Source organism: Magnolia sinica, chromosome 2 (assembly GCF_029962835.1).
Source record: "Magnolia sinica isolate HGM2019 chromosome 2, MsV1, whole genome shotgun sequence".
Classification (NCBI taxonomy): Eukaryota; Viridiplantae; Streptophyta; class Magnoliopsida; order Magnoliales; family Magnoliaceae; genus Magnolia; species Magnolia sinica.
In genome coordinates this window covers 43,489,537-43,496,542 of record NC_080574.1, presented here as the reverse complement: position 1 = coordinate 43,496,542, position 7,006 = coordinate 43,489,537, and positions in this window count along the sequence as shown.

The following is a 7,006-nucleotide window of genomic DNA, read 5'->3' as shown; positions in this document are numbered from 1 at the left end:
CGTTCGGGCGGGGGGTTGTTCCTCGGAGAGGGGTTACCCAAAAAGAGGGGTTGTTCCTCAGAGGCCCTGTCCGTTTCAAGCTTTCATTTGGTTTTTTTTGTTTTTTCTGCAAGATATGAGCTCTTTATTAAGTGTGCCCTACCAAGCAGAATATATGATAAAAATCCCTTGAAACCTAAAGGGGTAGGGAAGGACTATCATGCTCTTAGACACACCTGCAGCACGGCTTGGCCCGATATATAAACGGGCTTAAACTTAAGGTCCGGGCCTAGGATCCCCTAATTGGTGTCTTTTATGCGAGCAGGCTAGATGCGGCCCTGACCGTGGGGCCCACCTTGATGTATATATTGTATATCCATACTGTCCATCCGTTTTGCCAGCTCATTTCAGTATACATACACAAAAATTAAACAGATCAATATCTCAGGTGGACCACACCCACATGAGACAGTGGTGATTGACCATTAAAAACTTCTTGTGGCCTACGAAAGTTTTGGATATTATTTTCTTCCATTTATCCATGTCTTTGTGAACTTATCAACAGATTGGATGGAAAATAAACATTACGATGGGCATTAAATGTGATCACTAGGAAGTTTTTAATGGTGGGCATTCAATCACCACTTTTTCCTGTGTTGTGGTCTACCTGAGATTTGGATCTATTTCAATTTTGAGATCATAAACTAAAATTATCTGGAAAAACGTATGGACGGCGTGGATATACAATACATACATCAAGGTGGGCCCCATGATCAGGGCTGCACCGTGTATGGTGAGACTGGGGCACACCTAATCCGTCTGTCTTTTATGATGGCAAAGGGGCCCACCGGCGTACTATATTGATTCACTAGCATACAGCCATGTGTAGGGTGGTGGGCGGCATTGAATCAAGACCATCAAGTCGAAATGGAAATCAGCTCATGAAACGTACAGAAATTGAACTGTGCGGATGGGAAATGCTGATGTCCCCACCTTGATGGAAATGTTAGCAGTGTCACCAAAGCCACGATCCAGACCGTTCATTCACTCATACCACTATAGAAATCATTGCAATCAGATGATCCTAACCCTTTGAATGTGGGCCCATTTTGTTACAACCATCTATCCTTTTACACAAACTGGATGGTTAGCATCGTCAAAACAAAGTGCTTTTTGGAGTCATAAGCAATCAAGTGGGCCCCATTTAATAGATGTTTCACAATGATGATAGCACCTAATGCGTTTCTCCACTCAATCTTGACCATCTATTTTCGTGCTATTGGTCAGATGGTTTGGCTTTGCACCGTAGCTTGCCCCCCAGTATTATGAATGAGTGAACGGCTCAGATGGATGATCAACCATTGCTAAAACTATACATTATTAAAAGATACGTTAAAAACTTTAATACTCTGGTGGAGTGCAATGGTTGATACGCAGACACTATGAAAACTGTAAACGTGTCATATAATTAACTCTAACTAAACCGTCCAAATTGTGGGCCTAATGTGGATGGCTCTGCAATCAAAAGTGACATTGAATAATTTCCAACTAGTTTGAATGGTGGAGCAATCAACCGTCCAAATTCCACCAAGTTGTTCTCATTACTTAGATGTCAGGATTGTTAAATGAATCTGACTTTCCAATTATGGCCTATCTAAATTGGGTCACGTGGACAGTGTAATTGAGTTGATGTATGCCACGTGTACAATTTTAAAGTGCCTGATTGTGGGCCACACAATCTACCAAAATAACTAACCATCATGATATCTAATTCATAATTATAATTAATTAAAAAGAGATTAACCCATTTTTAGGCATCCATAAATCAGCCATTTACATAATCAAACAAACATAATTCTTGGTACATGGCCCAGTTTCAGTTACTGGAATGCCAGGCGAACATATCACATTAGCTGTGTATTAGTATCATGTTCCTCCAGAGTATTAAAGGTTTCGTCAACCTAAAAGTATACTCTCCAAATTACATTATGCAATTAGAATTAGTTTATAACACTCCCAATGTCCTTAACTAATGCATGGAAAATGCCGCACTTGCCCACATCCCCCACCAACTCATGATGAGACATGGTTTCCACGTAAATGTCATGATTCATGAGGGGATGATTTCCACATAAATGTCATGATTCATGAGGAGTTATGGGTAGACTTACTGTGCTAAAATAAAATTTGCGAAGAATATTGGAAGAATGTAGTTCACATGGTCCGAACTAGTGACGGAAATATAAGTGGACTATGTCAAATTATTATTATTATTATTAGGGCCTCTTTGGGTGTGTAAGCAGAAACACTGAAAAATATATTAATTTTAAAATTTTCTTGAATGGAATTACGTTGAATGCATAATGACAATCATCTTCTTTGCTTCACGAAAACATTAGAAATACATACGTGAAGGAAAGCTCACCACATATATAAATTCTGAACTACGAAGGAAGAGAATGGGATCTTTAGATACGGTGGACTCATATTTTAGAAGAGAAAGAATCCATGTAGGGTTAGGGATCGAGAGGAGAAAGAAAAGTTTATCAAACCAAAGCCCAGTACCTATATTTAAGCACCTAGTTTTAGAGAAATTCTAAATGCAGACTACAGTGTCATTTGATAAACTGAAAATTAAGTTAATCTTGAAAACTAAGGTGCTAAATTTTAATACTTATAAGTACCAAAAAGTCTATTTAGTAATTTATTTGAAAAAGTTATGATATCCAAACATTAAGTAATTTTTTTTTTTCACAAAAACACTTGTTTGATAAACACACACCACAAATGTCTGAAAAATGACAAATTGTCAAATTTACCCATGTTGTCTTGATTTCTATATTTTTTAAATTATGAGATTAAACCTGCTATTGCCATGCCATCAAATTTGGTACACCTATGCCCAATTTATTAAATTTTATTACTTTCCTCTTATACATTCTTGTAAGGGATTATTACTGAACTGCCACTCAATTTATAAGTTTTGACCCTCATTATTTAAAAAAATTCAATGGTGAATCACGGGTGAGGAGAGACTGAAGGTCAATTGTTTGCATATGTGAGATTTAGGTTAGTCATTTAACTGGTTGCACCATGAACATGTCTTGACTTAAAAAATTAGGCCAGTTGCACCATTTTTTTTAAAAATATCAAATTGGACTGATGACATTGATTTCTTAATCGTCCTTGCAAGATCTTAAGCGAAGGGTTGTGGTTGTTTCATCAGTAAAATTTTTGGCTAATGCTTTATCTATGTAGGGCATATAATCTTTTAATAGTCTAGATCAAAATAAAATAGGCCCACCTATCAAGAATATTTTGTGGATCCATTGCTCAAGGAGGTACAAATGCCTATAGTGACCCAAGGGACGTGCGAGGGTTTTGATGGAATATGTAGAACCTCATGAGAGCTCCCATGCAATGCTTAGTTTCAACTGTTGCATGGTGCATGTGTTAAACATTGGGGTCACACATCAAGTAAGGTAGACACTTAACATAACCCTAGAGCAAGTGTACTGCTGTGATTCTGGTAGTTAGAAAACAAGTTCAATGGTACAAATTTAATTTATATATTTGGCTCCGTTGATCAATGTATTAATGTGTTTTTTATGTGAAATATTTACAATTCAAGTTATCTAATAAATGGCTCAGATATCATATACGAATACGATGCCACTAAATTTTTATCATCCATCATTCATTAAACAAAAGTGTTTCAATTAACCTATGTATATTTCCATCCATCATAAACCATAGGTATCCATAATATTATGTATTGGATAACATTGAATTAAAATAAATATATAAAATGTCTTCATCTGTTTTGACATAGAGTTAAATAGGTCTATCATTTATCATAGAAAAAAAAATGTGTAAAAGAGAAGACATAAATACCATAATTCAATTATGAGATTGAAAAAACTCATTTGTGATTCGCTCTCATAAATTTAACATAAGGTTTTAATCTATTTGTCCAACTTCTCCATCTATGTTTGGCATATTATCTTCTTAATTGTGAACAAAAAGAAGCGAACATGTAAAATTAATACAAAATGTTCTGATATGAAAGTGGTCAAATAGAATTATCATAGAATTATCATCAAAACACTGCAACAATATAAACTCATACCAAAATTTTCACAAAATGCTCTGAATAAAAGAAAAACACCACATTCCATAAAATTCAAAAGACTTTAAGATCGAGAACTCAATTAAAATCATCACTTCTTAATATCCCACGGACCCACCCATCCTTGAACTCTTCGGTTCGCCATATGAACATCCACTAAAATTCAGTTTCAAGAATCTAAAATTTGGAGGCAATCTCTTGGCCTTCCCCCTATCCTTATTGTTGTTGTTCTTTTTTTTTATTTTTTTATTTTTATTTTTTTTTAAATTATTTTATTTTAAAATGTCTTAAATCAATTCAGAAATAGGGACTCTCGATGCTATTGATAGACCATTCGATGTCATTGAGCACCGTTCGATGCCATTGAACAGATGCTTGATCCCATTGAGAAATTCAAAATTTCTCCAGTTGGTTATTGGAGCATTTGGGTACCTGTTTGATGCCATCGAGCTTAGTTTCGATGCCATCGAGACTCATCGAAGTGCAATCAAGAAAATCCAATTTTCCATGTTTTGTCATGGACTGTTTTGGTGTTAATTCGATGCCATCAAAGTGAGGTTCTATGCCATCGACGATCTGTCGATGACATCGAAGTCCCATCATGAATTTTAAGTAGATTTGTGTATTGTAGAATTTGTTTCCGATTTTGTTTGGGATTCTTCCCATGGTTATAAATATGGGTGGAAATCGAAAATAGGGGAATATAGAGCTTTTTGAATTTGTTCATATGGTTTTAAGGGTATAGCTTAGGGTGATTTGAGGCTTGTTCGAATCGGGTATTTTCTAAACTCTTGTAATTTATACTTTCACAGTGATTATCTGTCGCTTTATGTTGTGGTTTTTTTTTTTTTCTCGAAATAGTTTTTCCCACGTTAAAATCAATGTGTTTGATTGGTGCGATTGGATTACTTCACTTGATTCATCTCTGTATGCTTTCGCGGTCCCTAACAAATGATATCAGAGCAAACGTTGGGGCGCAGGGTTGAATCCGAAAGTGAGTATCAATGGCTACCAATTATATGTATGATGTTGAGAAGTACTCCGGGAAAAATAATTTTGAATTATGGAAGGTTAAGATGATTGGCCTATTAGTTCAGCCAGGATTAGATGAGATCCTTGAGAAGCAACCGGAATCTATGGATAATGATAAATGGAACAAATTGGATAAGAAAGAGAGAGCCTCCATTCAAATGCACCTAACTAATGAGGTTCTCTGCAATGTCATGAGAGAGAAAATTGTGGCGGGCCTATGGGCGAAGTTAGAGGATGTCTATGTGAAGAAATCCCTTAAAAATCGCCTATACTTGAAACTGTAGTTGTTCAATCTTACGATTGTAGAGGGAGGAGATGTCGAAGCCCACATTAGCAACTTTAATAAGTTGATTTACAAATTGCTAGATGTGGAGGAAACGGTTGGGGATGAAGATCAAGTATGTATTTTGTTGAATTCTCTCCCGGCTTCGTATGAGTCTTTCAAAGACACCTTGTGCACCGGTAAAATATCTCTTAGTGTTGATACCGTGATCTCAACCCTTCAAGGAAAGACGTTGAGAAAGAAAAAATGATAACATGGGGGCCTCTACCAGTGCATTGTTTATGAGGGGACGAAATTCTGAGCGAGACACTGGATCTTCTCTATCAATATCCAAATCCAAAGGTAAGGGCAAAGGTAAACTGAATTGCTGGAACTGTGGGATGACGGGGCACATGAAGAAGGATTGTACAAATCCTAAAGCTAAGAAAGAGAAATTAGAACTTCTTCCAGGGAGGCCAACGCTGCCACTCCTGATGAAGGGACGAGCGAAAGTGATGTGTTGTCTGTGTCTATGATTGGACACTTAGATGATGATCATAGAGATGAGTAGATTCTAGATACTGGGGCATCATATCACATGACTCATCATTAGAGTTGGTTCACCAATTTCAAAGAGTGTAGTGGTGGCCAAGTATTTATGGCCAATGACAATGCCTGTAATGTGGTGGGTGTTGGTACTATGCGCATTAGGATGTTTTATGGGATGGAGCGTATGTTTATTGAGGTGAGGCACGTTCCTAACATAAAGAAGAGTCTAATATCTCTTGGTGCACTCGAGGTGATTAGGTGCAGATTCACCGGTTTCAATGGTGTCCTTAAGGTTTCAAAAGTGGCACTCGTAGTGATGAAAGCACAAAGACACATAAATCTTTACAGGTTGATCGGGAGCACTTCAATGGGTGGAGATGCAGCGACTATAACGGATTTCACGTCTGCACGTATGTGGCATACATGTCTGGGTCACATGAGCAAGCGTGGCATGAATGTACTTTCTGACGTTATTTAATTTTTAAATTTAAAAGTGTTGATTTAAATATATACGAGCATTATATATATGGTAAACAATCTATGTTATCTTTTAAATCTGGAAAACATATAAGGGTGTGCTTGATTATATGCATTATGATGTATTAGGGTCGTCGCCTATGGTTTCTGTTGGAGGGTTGTTATGGTTTGTCACATTCATCGACGACTACTCCAGGCAAGTATGAGTTTATTTAATGAAAAGTAAATATGATGTTTTCACAAATTTCAAACAATGGAAAGTGATGGTGGAAAGCAATCAAGGTGAAAGGTGAAAGTATTAAGGACAGATCATGGTAAAGAATTTACTTTAACTGAATTTAATCAATATTGCAAAGATGAAGGGATCATAAGGCACAACACAGTGCGCCATACACCCGCGCAAAATGGCGTAGCTGAGCAGATGAATCAGACTCTCTTAAAGAGGGCTCGATGCATGATTAGTAATACTGGGTTGGGCAAGGACCTATGAACTGAGGCCGTTAACGTGGCTTGCTATTTGGTGAATCAGTCCTCTTCTAAGGCGATTGATTTCAAAATTTCAGAGGAAGTACGAAGTA